At 36.1% G+C, this 24,082-nt stretch overlaps 1 pseudogene; it reads right to left on the bottom strand.

The window, feature by feature from the left end:
* LOC131900021 (60 kDa heat shock protein, mitochondrial-like) overlaps positions 1 to 24,082 on the bottom strand; it is a 69,027-nt pseudogene that overhangs the window by 8,687 nt on the left and 36,258 nt on the right.

Below are 24,082 nucleotides of genomic sequence, written 5' to 3' on the forward strand. Positions count from 1 at the left end.
AAGAGAGCCTAAAAGGAAATATTTATGCTGCAAAGAGTAGAATTCTCATTATTCTGTGATAAGTAATTTTATGTAACTAAAAATGCTATAATAAAACATAAGCAATAATGCTCATATTTTGCACAGTTTTGTAAGCATTTTGAATTCAGGTAATGTTCTTTGTAGCTTTTTTAATGTTTCATTTTGCTCTGTTTTAGGTACCACTGAACTATTTAAATGATAATTTTAAAACAAACTTTATCAAATAAATTTCACTTATTACTAAAAACAATATGTTTAAAAACATAAATGCCTGTTTTCTTAGTGCCTACCTGCAACTCAAGCATTTTGGAAGTGCAGGAAGAGTGATCAGGAACTCAAGGTCATCTTTGGCTTCATAACATCTTTGAAGGCAGCCTGGGATATTATAAGCCCTCATGTTGAAGAAGAGAAATGGAGTGGAGAAAAAATATAAGATAGAAAATAAAAATCATGACAGAATTCTATGATTTCAGATATATTTTAATTTTGCTCTTAAACCTTAGTCTTATAATTACACTTGGATAGTTTGTCATTTATATTTTTGTAATAAATCTCCCAAATTTGGTATTTTGTTTGTCACAAATCTCCCCAAATTTAGCATTTAGTGGCCTAAACAACAAACATTTTTTGTATCTTGGTTTCTGTAATTAGTGAATTAGAAGGGGGTTCTGGCTCAGAGTATCTTATGATGCTGGCTGGAGCTTCAGTTACTAGCATCATGACTCTGGCTAGAGAATCTACATAAAATTCATCTACCTGGCTCTTGTCAACAATCTTCCATTTCTCCAAATGTGAACTCTTCTATAGGATTTTTCAGAATCTTTCCCCTAGACAAGCAAATCCAGAAAAGTGGGGAGAGAATTCAAGAAAGTAGGGAATGTTAGGAACCATCTTAGAGGCCAGTATGTATAAATAATGTGCAATCTAAACTTGTTTGGACAAGCAGAGCCACAATGAATAATATAAAATAATCTTTTTTGATGATATGTTTCATGCTAGTGTCTATAAAGTTCATGATTAAGTATCTGATATTGTGTATAAAGTTAGGCGGGCTAACAGTCAACAAGAAAACAAAGACTTAAAGTGAGATAGTACATGCCTAGTACTGTAAACTTGATAAAAAACAAACAGATATGTTGTTGATGAAGTCATAGGCCCTAGGGCAGACATTATTATTGTTGTTAGCTAAATTAATACCATAAAACTGCTTTTTAAACATCCATACTCTTAACTATAACAAATGCTACTCTCAGCCTTAATCAGAGAAGCACTTTTTGCAATAAATGGTGGTGACTACAGAGACTAGTAGCTTCTCAAGATGCTGATAATAACTTACCAGTTAGGGCTTAGCCTTAACAATGCATCTATATTATACCCTCTATGGCTCAGGAAACACCATTAAAGAGAGGACAGAAAGAAAAAACTCAAAGATAGACAGAAAACCTTCAAAATACCATTTTCTGAGTACAACACTGTAGTTTTAATCATTAATTCATAGAATTTTTGATTACCTATATTTTATCTGCACTAGACAGGGCTTGTCAACACTCAATCATGGCTAACGGATATGTTCATTAGACCCTACCACTGCCTGATGAACTATTGGCTATTGATAGATTCTGAAAGAGAAGCAGGCATTGTCTTTGTTTGCATACCAGTTGGTGAGTCCCTTGGCTCCAAGGGATAGTTCCAAATCTGTGTAGTCACATGGGTATCCTCAGTTAAACAAAGCAAAATGATATGAATTTGGGAAATGACTTTTAGGATTTGCTGTCATCAAAATAACAATGATAAGAAAAAGAAGAGAAGGAAGAAAGAAGAAGAGGAGGAAGAAGAGGAGGAGAAGAAGAGAGAAAGAGAGAGGGAGGGAGGGAAGGAGAGAGAGAGAGAGAGAGAGAGAGAGAGAGAGAGAATTGGCCTTGTTTTCTGAAGAATTTAAAGGCTCATTCTGTAAAGTCTCCTACTAATCCATACAGAATGGAGTCAACCAAAAATACAATAATAGTTATAGAGTGAAAAAAATCTTAGAAACTAAAAATAACTGCATCTTATTTAATTGATTTTGTAGTTTATATAATGTTTCTTTTCACTCAGCAGATAAATGTTTTCCCATGTACTAATTCAAGGAGTACATTATTCTGATAGCAATGTGTTCTAGATCACTTTCTAACTGGTCATTCCAATACTTCTTTTATGTATGAAGTTGTGCCAGTTTCTAATGGCTCACATTGTATACCGAGTCTATTTCCCATTTTCTTGCATTTATACAAGATTGTGAGTCCTTTGCAGAACAGAATCCAAAGGATTTCAGGATGCTGCTACCATTAAGAAACAAGTCCACCATAATAAAAGGGCCAATTTAGATGTTCCAATTGGTAGCTACAAATAAACCCCTAGACAACACTACCAGTGGTTAACCCAGTTGATGAGCAATTTTGGAGATTGGAGTCTTCAGATGACAGGCATGCCAGCTGACAAGTGGGAGTTTCCAGGAAAGAATTACTCAAAGAGTAATTCCTGATTGCTCCACTATTCAAATGATATGCCACATAAAATTAAATAATCTGAGTTTAATTTCTAACACAAATAAGTGTTTAGTAGAGATTTCCTTCTTTGGGTCCTGCCACTACATAATTAATTAAAATTAAATTCCAATGTTGGCTTATTAATTTCATTATTTATGTGAGGGTTTAGACTTACTCAAGAGATATTGTAAAAGCAACAATTCATTCACCTAAATTCTTAACTTAATATTCAGTTTGAGAATTGAGTTAGCTCACACAGTTTTTTCCGTGTTCATTCTCATTTTATCCCTCAGAATCCAATGAGCAAATATGCTCATGTTTTACATCTTTACTTGGCCTTTCTGTTTCTATAATTATTATACTGCAACAATTCAGCATTGGCTTCCAGATATTTATATTAATTTCCCCAGAAGTCAAAAGGATTGAGAAGTATTCTATTGTCAAGCCTGGTATTATTTCATAGAAGAAGACATGGTACTATATTCTGCTTCTTTTTCTTCTCCTTTATATTTTTGTTACTAAGATTCACTTATAAATGTGCCATTGTATTTCCTAGCCATGGAGTGAGCTGTTAAACATGCATACTCTCTTACAAAAAGAAATATTATTACACACTATGGGAACATTTATGGATTTGAAACTTAAAGTGCAATATATCAGAATATTTCAAAAGTGAAAGATTCTATGGATTTTTTTATCAGTAGTCTCAACTTAAGCCAGAACGCATAAAAATGTTAGCAAAATTTTACTTCAGATATTTCTCAGCTCCTCTCCTCACCCTTCAACACTCCATACACTACTGGAAAAGAGTTGAAAGAAAGAGCTTGCTCACATTTATCTGATTCAAAATAAATGATTAATTGTGAGTACTATAGTTTCTTTTACATACCATTGATATAGAAAGTAAGTTTTAAATTTTTATAAATCACAAATGTCAGACCCAGAGATATAATTATCACATGTTTTCTTGCATTTATGGTTCCTAGATTATACAGACCCATGGAAGCAGAAGTGAGAATGTCTGTGGGAACAAAGGAAAATAACAGGATTTGGGTCAGGAAAGAAAGAGAAGAGTGGCGGGGTGAATGTGGTCAAAGTTAATAACAAACTTTTATGAAAATGTCTTTATGAAATTCACCATTATGTGCATTAATATTTACCAGCAAATGTTTTATGATATAAAAAGTTGAAATCTTGGACCTAGGAATATAGTTCACTGGCAGAATTCTTGCTTAGAATGGGTAAGGCCCTAGAATCAACTCCCAGTGCCTCCAATAAACTATTTTTTAAAAGGGAGGAGCTATATAAATGGTTCAGCCACTAAGCATGCTTGCTACTTTTCCAGAGGACTGGATTTCAGTTCCTAGCACTCACATTGGGAGGCCCTTAACTGCCTCTAACTCCAGCTCCAGAGAGATTAATCCACTCTGGCCTTCTCAGGCACACATATTCATGTGCACTTACACATAATTAAAAATTGAAATAAATTTTTAAAAAGTAGTAAAATAACTTGGAATCTTGCTTATTATCACAATTTCTTCCACATTTCCAGCACAGATGATTTAGAGCATTCTGGGAATAAAATATATATATATATATATATATATATATATATATATATATATATATATATATAAAACACTAGTGCTTACCAAAGCATCATTCCTTGGACTTAAAAGTTTACTTGCAAATTGATTTCCCTTTTTCTGTTTTAACTGTTTTCTTTCACAGAAGATGCTGATTTTAGCATCTCTAACTCTTTATATCAGGCATAATTGATGTATACATTGATTTAAATGATCAAAATTGTAGGTTTAATTCACTGACTAATCATGAAAATATACATGGGTATTTTAACAGTTTAAAAAGCCAATCACAGAGCACTTAAGCATATACATTAAACAAAATACAACACACTGTAATTTATACTAACCTTCAGAAATTATACCAGAAGTACTTTTCTTTTCAGTCCAACAAACATGCTAAAAGAAAGAGAGCTACACTATAGCCCTTTCTGTAAAATATTCAAATTTTCTTTAAGATAAAAATTAAACATTTGCATCCTCTAAAATTTTGAGCCAAGTATTATGTAGGGAATGTTCATTATGTTGGATTATGAATCCCTAAAAATAAAACTCTATAAAAGAAATGTTGGCATAAACTTAATTGTAGCTCAAAATGTTGACATTTTATTTAAATACTCTAATAAGATCCTCCTTTCTGTGTATCTAAGTAGCTCAAACTATTTTATACTTTGATATTTGTATATTGAAAGTTTGTAGGAACTTTGTGAGAGAAATCCTTGTCAGAACAAAATAATTCAGGCTAACTCGATGAAAAACATGAGCAAATAAGTACTCACATCCATCCAGTTGTTTTCTCAGGATCATGATTATTGGACTTTCCCAAAGTCTAATTCCTAGGGGAGATAGAAAAATACTTTGCAGAACTGCTGATGTTTGTACATAGTCCCGCGTTCTGCTTCTGTGCCCCAAACAAATTTCTCTGCATGTTCTACTGAAACTTACTTAATTTGGTGTGCGTGCATACTACACATACTGTCACTGAATACAACTTTTATGTTTACTTTTTAATTAAAACAAAGGGAGATATGGAGGATTATGCAAGGAATGATAACTTCAGCCCAGTGAAAGAGGCACCATATTGAGCTTGTATTCATGAAGCTTACACTGACTGTGCCTTGTCCTGGAATCAAACATTTGGAAACAAAAACCTATATATTTCTGACTTCCCTTGCAGTCAAGTATATGTAAGCAATGGTTTATTAAACAACAAAAAGCATTTGAAAGGTTATCTTTAAAATATATCACCTAAATTTATAGTGTTACATGATGATACTGAACAGCCTCATAAAAATTGGATTCATGTCTTTCTTGACTAATCACCTTAAATAATGACCCAGAAAACAGAAACCACACTATGCATACATTGAAGCTTATGGTTCACTATTGGTGAAATTATTAAGGCCACTCTATGTAGTTAAAAGGAAGATTTATTTAGTGGGTAACTTACAAATGAAGGGATAGGTAGGTCACGGGTTCTAGGGAAGGTGTATCGCAGTCCAGCGGTGTTCTCTGGAGCTCTGCTCAGTCCACCTCCACCGTCCAGGGTCCAGGAACAGAGAGAGTGCTCGCCCATCCAGATCTCAGGTCTCCCAGCACCTACCTTGGCCCCGCCTTGTAGGCATGCTAGTTGCCGAAGCCTCAATGGGGGTTGGAACTTCCAGATCAAAGCTGGAATGGCTACCCACTACAGTTCACCATCACGGATTTTCTTGGCCATATGTCTGACAATAATTCTGTACTTAAACATAATGCACTCAACAGATTATTTGGAATTTTCTGCATTTTAATTGTTTGAATATTTTTAAATACTTCATGTATTGAAACACAAATTACATAGGTTACAATGTGTCTATGGGTGTATGTACCACATTTTTTTAATCTATTCTGTTGTGGGACATCTAGGTTGTCTCCAGTTTCTGGCTATTATGAATAAATCAGTTGATGGAAACAGGTGCAGAAACTCACAGCTAAACATTAGTTAGAGCTTGAGGAATTCTACGGAAGAGGAGAAGGAAGGATTGTAGGAACCTGATCATTATATATATACAGATTATTCTGTTTGCTTTAAAAATAATTCATTTCTAAAGGGACAATTTTAGATTTACAGGAAATAGAACAGACATTAGAGAGAGGAGCTCTCAAACATCTCATATTATTGCCTATTAATTTTAATCAATGTTTTTATAACTAATGAACGGATAGTAATAAATTGCTGTTAACTAAAAGTGGTTACTAATGGAAACTAAATGGTTTACATTAAGATGTAGTCTTTATTTTGTACAAAGTCATGAGAAATAGATAATTCTCCATATGCAGCATTCCAGTAGCACAAAAAAAATAGTTTGACCACTCTGAAACTCCTCTGTACTTTATCCATTCCACTGTCCCTTGCTTCCCCCCAGTCGTAGGCTACAGCTGCTTTTTGCTTTGACATACCAGCTTTTAGTAACTAGCATGCATATAATGCTGCTAGAGTCATTTTTTTTCTTTTTTTAATTAAATTTATTCATTTATTTTATAACCAGACTGCAGTTTCCCCTCCTTCCTCTCCTCCCATGTTCTCTCCCTACCTCCTTTCTGCCCCCCACCTATCCACTCCTCCTCTGTTTCTGTTTATAAAGAGAAAAGCCTCCTATTGGTGTCAACAAAGCATTGCATTTCAAGTTGAAGTAGGACTAAGCTCCTCCCCTCATATTAAGGCTTGTCAAGGCAACCCAGTACAATGAATAGGTTCCTGAAAGCCTGCTAAAGACTCAGGGACAGACCCTGCTCCCACTGCTAGGAGTCTCACAAGTAGATCAAGCTATACAACTCTCTCTATCTCATATGTATAGGGCCTAAGTTGGTCCCCTTCAGGCTCCTTAGCTGTCAGTCCAATGTCTGTGAGCTCCTATGAGCCCAGGTTAGTTGTCTGTGTAGATTCATTTGTGATGACCTTCACGCCTGTGGCTCTTACAATATTTCCTCCCTCTCTTCAACAGGATTCCCAGAGCTCAGCCCAGTACTTGGCTGTGGATATCTGTATCTGCTTCCATAAATTACTGAACTAAGCCTCTCTGATGACAATTAGGGTAGTTACAAATCTGATCAGAGGAGATAGCCAGTTCAGGCTACCTATCCACTATTGCTAGGAGTCTTGGCTGGGGACACTTTTGTGGATTTGTGGGAGTTTCCTTTGCACCAGACTTCTACCTGATGCTGAAATGCCCACCCCCATCAAGATATTTCTTTCATTGCTCTCACCCTCTAGCCCACCCCAAGCTGATCTTTTATGTTCCCATTACCACTCACCCCTAGTTTACTCAGAAGATCTCTTCTATTTCCCCTTCCCAGATAAATCCATGCATCTCTCTTTGGGTCCTCCTTGTTATCTAACCTCTCTGGGGCTGTGGATTGTAGCATGGTTATCCTTCATTTTACAGGTAATATCTACTTAAGAGTGAGTGCATATCATGTTTGTCTCTTTGGGTCTGGATTACCTCACTCAGGATGCTTTTTTTTATAGTTCCATCCATTTGCCTTCAAATTTTTTGATGTCACTGTTTTTAACAGCTGAGTAATACTCCATTGTGTAAATGTACTACATTTTCATTATCCATTCCTCAGTTGAGGGACATCTAGGTTGTTTCCAGGTTCTGGCTATTATGAATAACATTGAACATAATTGAACAAGTGTCCTTGTAGTATGATTGAGCATCCTTTGGGTATATGGTCAATATTAGTGTAGCTGGGTCTTTAGGTATATTGATTCCCAGTTTTCTGAGAAACTGCCATATTGATTTTCAAAGTGGCTGTACAAGTTTGCACTCCCACCTGCAGTGGAAGATTGTTCCCCTTATTCATTATCCTCTCCAACATAAGTTATCATCAGTGCTTTTATCTTAGCAATTTTGAAAGGTGTAAGATGGAATCTCAGAGTCATTTTGATTTGCATTTCACTGATGACTAAGGATGTTGAACAGTTCTTTAAGTGTATTTTGGTCATTTAAGATTCATATGTTGAGAATTCTCTCTTTAGTTCCATACCTCATTTTTTAAATTGTATTATTTGTTTTATATGTCTAGTTACTTGAGTTCTTAATATATTTTGAAGGTCAGCCCTCTGTCAGATGTAGAGTTGGTGAAGATCTTTTCACATTCTGTAGGCTGCTATGTAGATGTAACCAACCGTCTTACTAAATAAGAAACACAGAACCAATGCAAAGAAGAAAGCCAAGAGGTCAGAGCTAAGAGCTAAAAACCTTACCCTTCCTCTTGCAGTGATCCTGCCTCTCCAAAAAAGAGCTACTTCCTGTGTCTATCTTTTTTTTATAGAGTTTCTGTTCTGCCTTCTCATTGGTTGTAAACCCAACCACATGACCTCCTAGTCACTGCCTGTCTGTACAGACCTCCAGGTCTTCTATGGTTGGTATTGAGATTAAAGGAGTGTGTCTCCAATGCTGGCTGTATCCTTGAACACACAGAGATCTACCTAGCTCTGCCTACCAAGTGCTGGGATTAAAGGCGTGCACCACCAATGACCAGCTTTCCTATGGCTTGCTAATAGCTCTGACCCCCATGCAACTTTATTTATTAACATACAAATAATATTTTAGTACAAATAAAATATCACCATACTGCTAATTTGTCTTACTGACTATATCCTTTGCCTTACAGAAGCTTCTCTATTTCGGGAGGTCTCATTTATTAATTGTTGATCTCAGAGTCTGCACTACTGGTATTATAGTGAGTGTTATATTATATAGAGAAGTGATCTCCTGTGCCAAGGCATTCAAGGCTACTTCCCACTTTCTCTTCTATCAGGTTCTGTGTAACTGAATTTATGTTGAGGTCTTTGATCCATCTGGACTTGAGTTTTGTGTAGGGAGAAACATATGTATCTATTTGCATTCTTCTGCATGCTGACATCCAGTTTTATCAGCATCATTTGTTGAAGATGCTCTCTTTTTTCTATTGTATAATTTTGGCTTTTTGCCAAAAAGAGGTATTCATAGGTGTGTGGATTTATGTCAGGGTCTTCCATTTGGTTTTATTGATTCACCTGTCTGTTTTAATGCCAATATCATGCAGTTTTTCTTACTATATATAGCTCTGAAGTAGAGCTTGAAATCAGGCATGGTGATAACTTCAAACGTTCTTTTATTGTACAGAATTGTTTTAGCTCTCCTGGTTTTTTTTTGTTTTGTTTTTTCCATATAAATTTGAAGATTAGTCTTTCCAGGTCTGTAGAGAATTGCATTGGAATTTTGATGGGGATTACATTGAACAAGTAGATTGCTTTTGGTTAGGTGATCATTTCTACTATGTTAATCCTACTAATTCAAGAGCATGGGAGATCTTTCCATCTTCTGATATCTTCTCCAATTTCTTTCTTCAAAAGACTTAAAGTTCTTGTCATACAGGTCTTTCATTTGCTTGCTTAGAGTTACCCCAAGATATTTTTGTTTATTTATGGCTATTGTGAAGGGTGTGGTTTCCCTGATTTCTTTCTCAGGCCCTTATTGTTTGCAGGTAGGAGGGCTACTAATTTTTTGAGTTAATCTTGTATCCAGTCACATCACTAAAGATATTTATCAACTGTAGGAGTTCCTTGATGGAATTTTGGGGATAGCTTATGTAAATTATGATAGCATCTGCAAATAGCAACACTTTGACTTCTTCCCTTCCAATTTATATCTCCGTGATGTCCTTTTGCTGTCTTATTGCTCTATCTAGAACTCAGAGTACTATATTGAATAGTTATGTAGAGAGTATCTTGTCTTATTCCTGATTTATTGTAATTGCTTTGAGTTTCTCTCCATTTAATTTGTTGTTGGCTGTCAGCTTGCTATATATTGCTTTTATTATGTTTAGGTATGTATTCCTGATCTCTCTAAGACATTTATCATGAAAAGGTGTTGGATTTTGTCAAAGACTTTTCTTGGCATCTAATGAGATGATTCCGGTTTTTTTTTCTTTCAGTTTGTTTATATGGTGAATTACATTGACAGATCTTCATATGTTGAACCATCTTTGTCTCTGGGATGAAGCCTATTTGATCATGGTGGATGATCTTTGTGATGTGTTCTTAGATTCATTTTTTGAATATTTTATTGAGTATTTTTATGTCATTGTTCATAAGGGAAAATGATCTGTAATTATCTTTGTTGAATCTTTGTGTGGTTTGGGTATCTTTATAAAAGGAATTTTGCAATGTTCCTCCTACAGATTATATTATATAATATGCATTAAGAATTAAAAGTAATGAGCAAATCAAAATGAAACTTAAGAGCTTAAAAAGAAAATTGTTGGTATCTTGAATCACAACATGTTTAAATTGATTTTGGCAACATCTTGGAAATACGTCATTTTTAGGAGTTCCAAACATACAAATGATTTTGCTCTTATCCATAGGTTTACTGTTTTGTTTCAGGTAGCCATGCTCTAACTTGGACTATGTTAGCTCAGAGGAATTAAAACATAATGGCTAAATTTTATTACCTATGAGCTAAAGCAAGCATGAAGATGACCTTTGCTTTCATCTTCTAAGGAAAACTATTGTGTACATTCTAGGGGAGTCTATAATATTAATTCCAGATTGTTCACAATAGTGGTCACTAATATTCAAATATTGAATATTTCTCTCCCCATTTTTGCTTTATGTCTTCATTTCTTGGAATCAAGTCCAAATATTTATTTATTTGTGGGGGGCTTGTTTTTTGTGTGTTTGTTTTTTGATTTTTTGAGACAGGGTTTCTTCATCTTACAGTCCAGGCTGTGCTGGAACTCACTTTGTAGACCAGGCTGGCCTTGAACTCACAGAGATCTGCCTGATTCTGAGATCTGCCTGTTTCTGCCTCCCAAGTGCTGGGATTAAAGGCATGTGCCACCACAACCTGCCCCAAATATTTGTTATATCAACTCTTGTTTAAGGCTCTGTTTTGAGCAAAACATAAATCAAGGTGGAGTTTTATTAAGTAGTTGTATTTCACTAGGGAAAACACTGAGTCACAGTAAATGACTCAGAGTCATTTGAAGTCCTGACTATACCTAAGAACATTTAGTACTTAGGTAAAGTTTAAATCATTTGCTCATCTTATGAAAACTTGATGGAGCTAAATCACAAAAAAATATATTCACATAAGAACTTCTCATCAGATTTATACCTAGTTCATCCTTTCCTTTGAGTATTTTTAATATAATATGTTTATTAATTTATGAGAATTTCATATAATATATTTTGAACGTATTTGCCCCTTACTCTACACCAACTCCTCCCTGATCCACCTCCTACCTCCCTACCCCTTTCAAATTCCTGTCCTTTTTTTTGAAATATACTTCACTAAGTCCAATTTGTGGTGCAATACATTTATGGGTGCAGGGCTATGCACTAGTGTATGGACAACCTACCAGGACCTTACCCTTAAAGAAATCAGACCCTCCCTCCCCCAGTGACCATCAAGTAACCACAACTCCTCAAACAGCCATCAGTATTCATGAGTCTCTTCTTCATCTGTGCTAGAATGTTGGTTGGCTGGATCTTGTGCATGTCTTATGCAAGCAAACACAGAAACTGTCAGTTCATGAGTGCAAGGGACCTATAATGTCCAAGAGACACTCTAGCTCTGATTCTCTCTAACCTTTGGCTCAAACTGTCTTCCTATTCCCACTTCCATGATGGTCCCTGAGCCTTGGTAGAGGAGGGCAATAGAATTGCCCCATTTGTAGATGAGCACACCAAATAAACTTACTCCTTGCACTTTGATAATCTTTGAGTTACTACATAACCATCATCCACTATACAATGAAATTTCTATCACACAGTTTGAGAATGAATCTATGGGCATAAAGGGTAGATTGATACTATGTCTGCTTAGCAGAATAATACTAATCAGAATGGCTAAGATTAATAATAAAAGACAATGAATGCTGTTGAGGATGAGGGGATTGGGACCACGCATGCACTGTTTGTGGGAGTAAAAATTGTTGCAGTCACAATAGAAATCAGTATGGCAGTTCCTCAAAAAGTAGCAGAGATTCCGTATGACCTAGACATACTACCTCCTGGGCATGTACCCACAAGACTCTTTTTGACTATAGAGACACATGTTGATTTATATTCACAACTACTGTGTTCACAAAACCTAGGGCACTTTCATGTTTAGGATTTACTGTCAACTTGATATAACCTAGACTCCCTTAGAAAGAGGGAACTTCAGTTGAAGAAATACCTTGATCAGATTGTTTTGTGGCCATGTTAATAGATTGTCCTAGTTGATAATTGAGGTGGAAGAAACCAGTCAACTGTGGGTGGCACCATCCCTAGAGATATGGGCTTGGACTGTATTGAAAAACTAGCTGACCACAAGCCAGTGAACAATCCTCCAAAATTTCTGCTCTTGTTTGGGCTTGAGCACCTTCCCTGAATTCTATCAATGACGGATTTTGACCTGAAGTTATTAGGTGAAATAAAACCTTTCCCATTCAGGTTGCTTTGGGTCAGAATATTTATCACAGCAACAGAAACACAAACTGCAACAGACATGGAAACCGCTTAGATGTCCATAAGATGGTGAATTAATAGTGAAAATGTGGTACTATGTAGACAATGAAATTTTATCAGCTTCAAATTGAAGTGGAAATTACAGGTAAATCGATGGAACTGAAAGCATAATACTGAATGAGATAACTCAAACCCAGAAAGACAAACACTGTACATTCTCATTCATAAGAGAATCTTAGTGTAAAATATTTAGATTTCTGTGTTTACCTGGAGTGCTCATAGAATCCAGGAAACTAGAAAAGAACAACTGGCAGGTAAAGAGAGAAAATATCTTAAAGGAGTTAGAAATAGTAGAACACAGATAATGTGAAGGGAAGAGAGAGAATGTACAATATTAAGATGTGTTACATTTGTTTATTCTGTGGAACATTTGTTTAATAATGCAAAAATGTGTTGTATTTTTTTTACATTGTATTTGTTTAATTTTTTGAAGCTGTGTTACTTTGCCTGTCTAAAACACCTAATGATCTAATAAATAGCTGAATGGTCAATAGCAAGGCAGGAGAAAGGATAGGTGGGGCTGGCAAGCAGAGAGAATAAATAGAAGGAGAAATCTGGGAGGAAAAGAAGAAGAAGCAAGAGAAGGCAGAGGATGCAAGGGGCCAGCCACCCTGCAACACAACCAGCAATGGCATAAGAAAGAAAGAAAGAAAGAAAGAAAGAAAGAAAGAAAGAAAGAAAGAAAGAAAGAAAGAAAGAAAGAAAGAAAGAAATATAGAAAGAAAGAAAGAAAGAAAGAAAGAAAGAAAGAAAGATAGAGAGATAAGATATACAAAAACAGAAAAAGGTAAAATCTCAGGGGCAAAAAGTAGATGGGATAATTTAAAGTTAAGAAAAGTTAAAAGGCGCAAAACTACACAGAGAAACCCTGTCTCAAAAAACAAACAAACAAACATAAAAGAAAGAAAAGAAAAGTTGACAAGAAACAAGCCAAGCTAAGGCTGGGCATTTATAAGTAATAATAAGCCTCAGTGTGTGATTTATTTGGGAGCTGGGTGGCAGGCTCACCAAAAGAGCAAAAACAACCAACAATGGAGGAATAATGGTGTTGGAGGTTTAAGTGTGGAGAGGAATATGAGGATAGGGCAGAGGAAGGGATAGGAAGAGAAATAATACTAAGAGTATTTGAAAAAAATCTATATGGAAACCTAAGAGAGAGAGAGAGAGGTAGATGATAGATAGATAGATAGATAGATAGATAGATAGATAGATAGATAGATAGATAGATAGATGAACAGAGACAGAGACAGAGATAGAAAGAAATACAGAGACAGAAGGATTTATGTGTGTGTGTATGTATGTATGTGTGTATGTATTGTTTAAGTAGAAGGGTATAATTAGAGTTACCCTACACAGGAGATAATTCTCCTCCCAGAAGGCATAGGCTGTTAAACAAAAGCCTAGTGCCAAGGGTGTGATTCCTCTCCTGAGTCACAGGTGTCAAGGAGACTCCCTAAACAATAAAAACTATTGCTTCTGGTCTTAATTATCCACCAGAACTCAATGATAAGATCCTATTGCTGGGGACACCACATACATGGAAAAATAAAATTGCTGCTGACAAGTAAGCTTCCTCCCAGATAGCCAGCTTTCTCACTATCAGAAGGTTCTATGTAGACTGTTGGAAAAAGAAAGGCATCAACAGTCTAACTGCCCTGTGAACCACACTAGTGACTAACAAGGAATGATATGTCCATGGGTATAATAGTGGCATGAATGTTATGTGCATAGTCAAGTCCTTCTGATTGGATTTGAGGCAACTTGCACAGAAAGAAATATGTGTCTAGTATTTTAAATCCGTCCAATAACCCATGATTAGGGAGCTCACAGACCCCTGGGGTGAATTTACAATTACTATATTGAATTTCTTAAGTAATTTTTCATTATCTAGTTGAAGTTTTCTATAATTGTGTAATATCTGTTATTTGAAAATGGTGACATTTATTTTAAAATGGTTTTCAATTTCTCAACTATCTTAAAATCAATTGTAACTTATAATTGTATATGGAGTTTAAGTGCTTCTCAAGAAAACTTACAAACACATCTATGTGAATCAGATATCCCTACATGAATTTGACAGTTAATGAGATAAACCATTTTATTTACCTCACATATAACAGGTTTACATATACATGTCACATACACATACATTAGCTAAAATTATTTTTTTAAATTCACTATTCAGTTTGTTCAGTTAGTATTGTGGACAAATTAACCTGAAGATGTAAATTAACTTTTTAAAGTGTCAACTTGTTCCTAGCATTGGAAAAAGCTTCCCACACACTACTACTTAAATATAAATTAAAATAGGAAAAAGTTTATCTAATAGAGATAACATCAGACTTTTGTGAAGTCATTCATTGAAAATCATGAGGCATATCAAGTGATTTATGTATTGAGTTTTAATATCTTGTTTCCATCTAGCTTTGTCACATAAATAAGTACTGGTATTATAGATAAAAGAACATTTTCATTATACCTTTTATTGTAGATTTTATTATAGTGTTCATAATGCATTTAATTGAAAATTAAGATAATCTAAATTGTAGCAATCCTTGTGGCTGTAGGAAATAATGCTGACATATTTCTTTTCTTTACACAATTTCACTCTCTAGTTTATTTTCCACTTGCTTATATTGATAGGGTATCTTGTAAAAAATGTAGTGCATAATTACAAACAATGTATTGCCTTTGATACAATCATTAATGCTTTTCAGATTTTCTTCATTTTTGAGAGTACAAAATTGGTATGTATGTTTTCATTCTACACAGAACCACCACATGTATAAGTTTGTGTAACCATTAACTTAGCCTAGGTAGATAGCAATTCTCTTGACCTAAGGTTCTTTTATCATTCCCACTCCCCTTGCCTTCATTTCTCTATGGTACATTTTGTTATCTTCAACAATAACTAATCTGTTTTCCATTATTTTAATCTTTTAATTTTAAAACAGTTATATAAACAATGTCCCATAGATAACCGTGAGAATGGGTCTTTTTTCTACCTGGCACAACTTTCTGAACCTTTATACAAATTTTTGCATTTTTTAAAATTTTATACTAGAATTAGTTTAGTGGATGATTCGGTTTCTGAATAATACCTGGACTCTTTGGTTTAAGATTATTATATAAGTTTATTTGCATGGGATAGTTATCTAAGATGAAAATCACAGGATTCATATGAAATTCCACTTCATGTTTTATAAGAAATTTCCAAACTATTTTATTATTTGAAAGTATAATGTGATCACATTATTTCTCCTTTCTCTTTACTCTCTCCAAACCCTCCCATATACTCCTCTCTGATCTCTTTCAAATTCATGGCCTCTTTTAAAAAGTAATTGTTTTATACACACTCACATACACACACATACTAAATACATAATTCGTCTGTACAATGTTACTTGTATGTATATTTTTGATACTGATTGTTTGATATTAGGGAAAATGGTTGTTGGAGCCCATTTTTAGGTTTTCTAGTGGCTTTACCCAGCAGGGCTGCATAAGAAAGATGATTGGACCACAGGCCTGAGTACAGGTGTCTGGGATGGTCTACACTTGATTGTGTGGGGGAAAGTCTTTTGCTCCACCCCTTGGTATTCCTTTATATACTCTAGGGCAGAGACAGTCAGGGCCTGATTGACCGGGATCCAGGCCCTCCAGAGTCTATCCTGAATTTTCTAGCTTTTTCTCCCCCCTCTATCCTTCCAACTAATATTTTCTGCTGCTTCTACTCAAGTACTCTGAGGACATGTGAGAGCGAGGGAGGGATGGCCTCCCACAGATGGCACCACTGAACATGTACTAAGACAAAAAAAAAAATATATATATATATATATATATATATATATATATATATATATATATTCAGAGTATTTGGCAAAAGTAGAAGTTTAGGTCCTGCCAGTTAAAATAGTTAGGCAGGTATGGTTTTGCAGTTAAAAAAAAAGGACTGGGAGGATGACCAAGTATAAGGCTGCAGTGTATAATCTTCTCTATCAAGATTTCTTTCTTTCTGTCTCTTAATTTCTGTCTATGAAAAATAAGGAAGGTATATTATAGCAATATAATACAGGAAGAAATTTAGAATAAGGTAGTACAGAGAAATATTGGATTAGGAATATAGAAAGAAAAACTTAGAATTTTCAGAAACTATGTCTTTAGTTTTCTAACTTTGGGGCTAGGAAGACAAGCTGGGAAAAATCTATCCTCTTTGAGGTTAACAGGCAGAAAAAAAGCTCCTCTTTGAGCCTATCAGGCAGAAAAAAGATTCCTATGGAAGCTTTTGGCCTGGGGAGAGCTAAAATTCTAAATCCAAGCAGCACTGTAAAGAGATTTCCCCTGCAGCAGATGCAGGCAGATGAAACAAAAACCCTCTGCTCTGTTAGCAATGCCTGAGAAAACTTGTACAACACATTACCAACAGAACTAATTTCCTTTTGGCCATTGAAGCCAAAAAGTTTAGAGAATAGAAGTTTGGGGGAAATTTGGTGATCTTTCTCAAAAACTAAAAGCTTTCTCTTAGTAATCTCTCTCTAAAAAACTAAAAAGCCTTTTAGATCTTTGCATCTCAGATTTCTCAGTTTCTCTTTCTGTAAGGGCAAAATTATATTCACCTGGAAGAGTGCAAGAATGTACCCATGGTTCACTCTAAGAACAAAACAGAAAGATGTCTTGGAAAAGGGCAAAACATCTCTGCTAAGTTATGTTTTTCTGTCAAGTCAGGAAAATCAGCAGCCAGAAGTTCCCTATGGTTATAGCCTAGTAAAAAAAGTGAAGGCAGAAACTGAAGCAGGGACAGCTTCCTTGAAAGGTGAAGAGACTTGGGGGAAGGGTTGCTGATGAGAAGGAAGCAATAGAAGCTTTAAAAATCCTCCCTGCAATGAGGAAGTCAGGGCTTGAGTTCCCAAAAATCTCTCTTCTAAGCTCTGTCTCTTCTAGCTAGTAAAAAACAGCAGTCAGAATCCCCTGAAGTTAAATAGAACTTAACCATAAATGCTTGGGAGAGTGCAAGCAAAAAGCCACAGGGAGCCAAATGGGACAGGAAACTGCTGGCTTAGAGGAAGCAGTAAAGCTGAGCCTTTAGGCTGCAAGCTGAGATGAGGTGTCAAGGGCTTTGTTTCTGGGTGGGCATCTATCAGAATGAAAAGGTTGCTCATAATCACCCTAGCACAAAGATCCCCTGAAGCAATGCAAACCCTCTCTTGTGGTGGTATTGTGTTCTCCAAAATACTGTGTGCCCTAATAAACTTATCTGGGGTCAGAGAACAGAAAAGCCACTAGATACTTAGGATAGGCAGTGGTAACACACACCTTTAATCCTAGCATTGCAGAGGCAGAAATCCATCTGTTCAAGGATACAGCCAAGCATGGTGACTCACGCCTTTAATCCAGGGAGTGATGGTAGAAAGCAGAAAGGTATATAAGGCATGAGGACCAGAAACTAGAAGCATTTGGCTGGTTAAGCATTCAAGCTGTTAGGTTTTGAGCAGCACAGTTCAGCTGAGAGCCATTTGGATATGAGGAAATGGAGGCTTCCAGTCTGAGGAAACAAGATCACCTGAGAAGTTGGCCAGGTGAGGTTAGCTGTGGCTTGTTCTGTCTCTCTGATCTTCCAATGTTCACCCCAATAACTGGCCTCAGATTTGATTTTACTAATAAGAACTTTTAAGATTCCTGCTACATTCTCTGTTAGCATTGTATGTTCACATCTAACCAACAGCTGAGAAGCAATTAGCCAGCACCTCTGAGTTTGAGTGTATTTCAGGGATACTATAGGGTTCCTGCAGTTGTCAACAGCTTACTCAAGTGTGGAGCTGAATCAGGTAGATTCCTCCCTGATGGGAGGGGGCTGCAGGGAAAGCAGTAGAGCTGAGCCTTGGCAGAGGCTGCCCAGTCAGAAACACTATCTGGGGGAGGAGCCAAGCCAGGAAAGAATGGAAAACTATCGAGGAGAAAAGTTCTCTTTTCCATCACACAAAGACCTTTTTGAAAAGCTTTGTTTCAAGCACTTTCCTTTCCCCCACTGACTCCTGGTGAGAAGGAGTGAGAGGTGACAAGCTGCTGTCTGAGTGCATTCAGACAAATGAATGCAACCAGCTCAGAAACTAGGTCAGGTGAAAGGCCTGATTAGGAAATACACCTGTCCTAATGAGAGCTTAGGGATAACAAAAACCTCCTGTAGTTAAGGGACAAGCTCATTTACTCTTGATTTTCAATATGAAAGCAAGCCCAGTAAAAGGGAACTGGAAGTTGACTTCTGGATCCGAAAAGAATTATGGGAAATGGAGTCTGAAAGATAGCTCATAACAGTGGGCTGATAAGAGAAATGCATTCTGGGAAAGGTGGTTTTTCCACTAAGGATAGAAGTATTGCCCAGAAAAAACTTTTCAGCTCGAATTGATGGTCATGGTAAACTTAAAATACAGCTTTTAAAAAATTAAGGAGGAAAATTGTCCGAGAGTTTGTTGAATGTCAGCTCCTATGCAAAACTGTAAGGAAATGGAGCTTGCAGCCGTGCCCCTTTAGGCTTTTTCAGGCTCCTTTGAGAAAATGCCTTATATTGCCTAATAGCTGTTTTTTTATTTATTTTTTTATTTTATAATTTGATTTAATTTTACATATCAGCCATGGATTCCCCTGTCCTCCCTCCTCCCGCCCCCCTGCGGCCCTCCCCCCAGCCCATCCCCCATTCCCATCTCCTCCAGGGCAAGGACTCCCCTGGGGATTCAGCTCAACCTGGTAGATTCAGGTCCAGTCCCCTCCTCCCCGGCTGAGCAAAGTGTCCCTGCATAGGCCCCATGTTCCAAACAGCCAGCTCAGTGTTTTTTATGGTAGCTGGATGACAAAGAGCTACCTATAAGAGCAATGAAGTCACTTACAAATACATTAAGCCTTCAAGGCAAATAGTCTAGCAGAGGACCCTGCTGAATGTTGCATATCTGGAACCCCACCCCAATTTAGACAATTATCTTCTCCTGATGGGAAGTTGACTGTTATAGAATGACTAACTGAGCAATTCATAAAGAGAATGTTTCTTACAAGGTATTTCTTCTCATTTTCTGTTTGGATTGAAATGAAATCTAAAGAAAATTATTCTCTGTCTTGTTGGAAGATAATTTAACATCTCTTCTAAATGTTAAGAAATCTTTTTTAAATCTCATCAAGGTGTTAAGAAATCTTTAGGTGTTTGCTAAGTTAGTTATTTGCTAAGGGTAGCCCTATAGAGAGTTTGCTAAGAGAGTCTTCCTAGTGTAAGTTAGTTAAGAGTAAGAAGTAGCTTTGCTAAGGTAATTCTATAGAGTTTCCTTATTAATATAAGTTTATAAAATAGATCTATAGAATTTCTTTAAGACATATAGTAAGAATAGAACTTTCTACGAATATAGTATATTTGCTAATGTAGTTCTATAGAATTTCTTTAAGAATATACGCTTTTAAGAAGTATAAGTAAGTATATGTGGAATGTGAGTCTAAATGCTTAATGTAAATACATGTAGTAAATGGCCATGCTAGTTATAAATAAGAAGTGTAAATAAAGTAAGTCAGAGAAATGTAGGTTTAGAATATATAGGCTTTGTGTCTAAGGATATGGTGAAGGTTTAATAGAGGGATTATATTGTGTAGTTTTAATAAAAACATAATTTAGAATAGAGTAGGAACCTGGGATGCAGAAAAAAGTGTCCATAGCATATTGCAAATTGGCAATTCCAAAAGCCACCAATAAAAATAAAAACAGCTTCAGAGACTGCTAGCTTCAGAAAGTAGCAGCCAGGTGTCCACAGCTGGGACCCATGGAGCATTATAGCTTCCCAAGCAGCAGATGCCAAAAGCCACCAAAAGCAGAGCCAGCACTAGTGGCAAGGGTCTGCAGGCTTTCTGCTGTGAAGAATCCATGGTGAGAAGTGAAAATGCTAAATTATGAGACAGGTGAATGGCAGAGCGTCTTGGAGAGCCCAATGGCTTGCATCATGGGAAAGGTGAACAGTGAGCAGCAGTGAGCAGTGGAAGCTGCAGAAACAAGGCTGCTTCCAGGAGCAGAGAAGCAGTGTCAGTACCAGATGAGCAGCTTAGACATACAGGAACTGCTGAGTGCTCCAGGCTGAACAGCAGACTGGGATTCTGCAGAAACTGCTGAATGCTACAGAGGATTCCTAGACCCAAGGTGCTGAGTACTTAGACCATGAGTGAGGCAGGTAGTGGGATCCTCTGAGGGCCAGGGTTGCTGTGAGAGGGTCATGGTTCAGCTCCTGGCAGCTGAAAGAGCCCTGAGCCTATGTGGCTGTGAGGTAAAGCTTTCTATCCTCAGGACACAGAAGTTTTGGTACAGCCTAGTTATGGAAGGCTACAGACTGCGAAGCTCAGTGGTAGCTGAGTACAAAAGTTGCAGAAATGTTTGTTTTAACTAAAACTGTTAACTTCAAAAGTTTTGGTTATTGGACTCCTCATATTTGGAGCTGTTTGCTATACACAGACTTATGGGCAGTTGACAAGACAGGCCCTGATTTCAGGCACTCAGAGGAACTTTTAGGAATGGTACCAGAACTCTTTTTGAACTTTAGAACTTAAGCATTGCAATGGAACTTATGTATATAGACTCTATCAATGTTGATGATTTATGGAACTGCTTAAAAATGGAACTATTTAAATAGAGAAGTTTGTTTTTTTTTTCTAAAAAACTATAAAGAAAAGGGGGAGTGTTAATATTCCTCAGTCTATTTAATTTAAAAAATATTTTAGTGTTACTTGAGTGAATTAATGTTATGTTTTGTATAGTTCTATTAAAAATTGTTTTTGAATGTAGGTTTCTAAAAAAGTGTTAATGGTTATATTGAGAGTAGGTTTGTAATAATTATAATTGTGTATAGTAACAGTTATGTTAGAATTATTATGTTAACCTATTGATATTGATGCACCTTGGTTTGGTGAAGTTAAGGAAGTATTTAAGTTTGATGTGAACACATCAGAAGTTTATCCTATGTTTTGTTACCAAGAAATTAAAATGGTTATATTAAGAGTTTGCCTTAATTTATAAGATTGACAGAATTGTAACTATGCATAGCAATATTTATGTTAGAATTGTGTTAACCTGTTAATGTTAATAATGAAGCCAAGAAAGTTTTTAAGTTTGATGCAGTTGCATCAAGAATTTTTGATTTAAAAGGTTTTATGGCCGGGCGGTGGTGGCGCACGCCTTTAATCCCAGCACTCGGGAGGCAGAGCCAGGCGGATCTCTGTGAGTTCGAGGCCAGCCGGGGCTACCAAGTGAGTTCCAGGAAAGGCGCAAAGCTACACAGAGAAACCCTGTCTCAAAAACCAAAAAAAAAAAAAAAAAAAAAAACAACAATAAAAGGTTTTATGTAGCTAAGACTGCTGTAGTCATCTTAGACCCATTCCAAAAACGAAATGCCATCTTTATCATCCTCTACTCCTATACTGGGAGGTGTGAAAGCTATGGAGATTACTGTTAGGTCTTAATGGGGAGTTGTTTTTTATATATTAAGAAGGAGGGACCTGTTGGAGCCCATTTTTAGGTTTCCTAGTGGCTTTACCAAGCAGGTCTGCATAAAGATGATGATTGGATCATTGGCCTGAGTAGAGGTGTCTGGGATAGTCTGCACTTGGCTGTGCTGAGGGGAGGTCTTTTGCTCCACTCCTTGGCATTCCTTTAAATACCCTAGGGTAGAGACAGATGGCCCCCACAAATGGTTATTATTTTTTGGCATCCCTTCAGATCAACACACACTGATTTCATCTTTTATTTTTAATAGACCCTTATGTTCTCCAGTGTGCATATAGTAGAAGTGATTACACTACTCAAATCACTTAAGTTTCTTTTACTCCAAACAAATGATGCTATGGCATACAGCCTTGATAAAGATTGTTACATATTGGTGACTTGATTTTCACAGTGCAGATTTCAGAATCAATAAATTTAACAGATATTGTGTATTACTTAGCAAAGTTTTAAACTTTCACATGACTGCTTTTGGAGCTCCAAGATGAAGCTCAAATCTATAAAGACTCAAGTCCATAAAGACTGAAAATAGCACAGCATCACTTCCAATATAATCTATTCCTCACAGTAGTTAACATCTAGTCCATGTTCAACTACAGGATTTAGAGATCTAATCTCTCAATGGGAAGCATATCAATGAGTTGGTTTTATTTTGAATCTGTAGTTTTGAGTTGGTAAGTATCATTATACTCATATACTTCTTCATTTAGAAAAACTGAGGAGTCATACTTTGCTTTACATTACATAGGAGCTGTTCTGCGTTGAGAACATCAATTTAAAAAAGGATTTTTCAGTCCCAGGAAAGGCGCAAAGCTACACAGAGAAACCCTGTCTCGAAAAACCAAAAAAAAAAAAAAAAAAAAAAAAAAGAGCCGGGCGGTGGTGGCACACGCCTTTAATCCCAGCACTCGGGAGGCAGAGCCAGGCGGATCTCTGTGAGTTCGAGGCCAGCCTGGGCTACCAAATGAGTCCCAGGAAAGGCGCAAAGCTACACAGAGAAACCCTGTCTTGAAAAACCAAAAAATAAAAAAATAAAAAAAAATAAAAAATAAAAAAAATAAAAAAGGATTTTTCATTCCCCAAAATGCGGACATATAATGATATTGCTTTGAGGCATTTAGAAGTGCTATAATTAAGTTATTAGTGAGTTTATGGGCATGTAGGTATTTAACAACTGTAATTCTAAAACAAGAAGTATCAAATTATCAGAATTCATTGTTATTCACAGCTTTTTATGTTAATGAGGTTATAACTATGGTTTAAATGAGTTATCTGCCTAAGTTCATGTATTAGAACTTTTGTTTCCATTTCAATGATATTGAAAGGGGGTGAGACCTTTAAACTTTTAAAATATGGAGCTTTGTGTGAGATAATTGACTTATAATTGTTCTCATTAATAAATTAATGTACTTTAAGACTGAGTTAAGCCTCACAGACTTGATTAATTTTCTGAAAGATCATGATGCTATTATAAGTTATACTGACCTCTCAATCTTCCTTTCTATGTCTACATAAGACTTATATTCTCATGTACCTGCATTTATTTTAAAGTATAGCAAATACATGTCTAGTCAGTGAAAACAGAAAGGGGTCCCTGAGAAAAATATAAATCTTAAAGGAGGAGGGTCAGGTAAAGAAATGTGCACAATGGAATACATGTGCCATGAATAAAGAAAAGGTCTATTGGAAGGAGGAAAAACATGGAAAGGAAAAGAAAAGGGTTATAATGGAAGGCTGTGTGTGGATTTAACAAACCATAAAAATCAATCAATTAACTAATTACTTAAAATGCAGAAAACCTAGATGGCATGTCAGTTTTACAAACCTAAGTTTCTAATGACAAAGCTAGTATAAAAAAAAAAAAAACACATCATTTGAGTGATTCCAAAGT

Source organism: Peromyscus eremicus, chromosome X, assembly GCF_949786415.1.
Source record: "Peromyscus eremicus chromosome X, PerEre_H2_v1, whole genome shotgun sequence".
Lineage (NCBI taxonomy): Eukaryota > Metazoa > Chordata > Mammalia > Rodentia > Cricetidae > Peromyscus > Peromyscus eremicus.